Source organism: Phoca vitulina, unplaced genomic scaffold, assembly GCF_004348235.1.
Source record: "Phoca vitulina isolate PV1807 unplaced genomic scaffold, GSC_HSeal_1.0 scaffold19, whole genome shotgun sequence".
In the NCBI taxonomy this organism is placed as follows: domain Eukaryota; kingdom Metazoa; phylum Chordata; class Mammalia; order Carnivora; family Phocidae; genus Phoca; species Phoca vitulina.
In genome coordinates this window covers 28,384,760-28,385,191 of record NW_022589722.1, presented here as the reverse complement: position 1 = coordinate 28,385,191, position 432 = coordinate 28,384,760, and positions in this window count along the sequence as shown.

The following is a 432-nucleotide window of genomic DNA, read 5'->3' as shown; positions in this document are numbered from 1 at the left end:
TGCCGGAGCTTCGGGCCCCGCCCCCGCCGGCCGGCCACGGCGGCCCGGCCCCGCCCCTCGGCCCCGGCCCCGCCCCTCGGCCCCGGCCCCGGCCCCGCCCGTCCGCCTGTTCCCACGCCCGCCCGCCTGAGACTTCCTGACCAAGGGCGTGTGACCTGGCTCTCAGCTCTGTCCGGGAGGGGCTCTGAGCTCCCGGAGACACCCACCCGACGGCTGGGGAGCACTGGGCGGTGGCCAAACCACCTCCAAAATTTTGGACCACACCTGGGATGGTATCCAGGGGAGTGAAGTCTCTGCTTGACACGTGGGGGACGGGACCCAGGCCCTGGGCAGTCTCCATGGCAGACCTCGTTCCCACGTTGGACCAGGAGCTGGCCAAGGCCCAGGGAGCCCCCACAGCCAGCGCGCCACCACTTGGGTCCTCACTGGCTC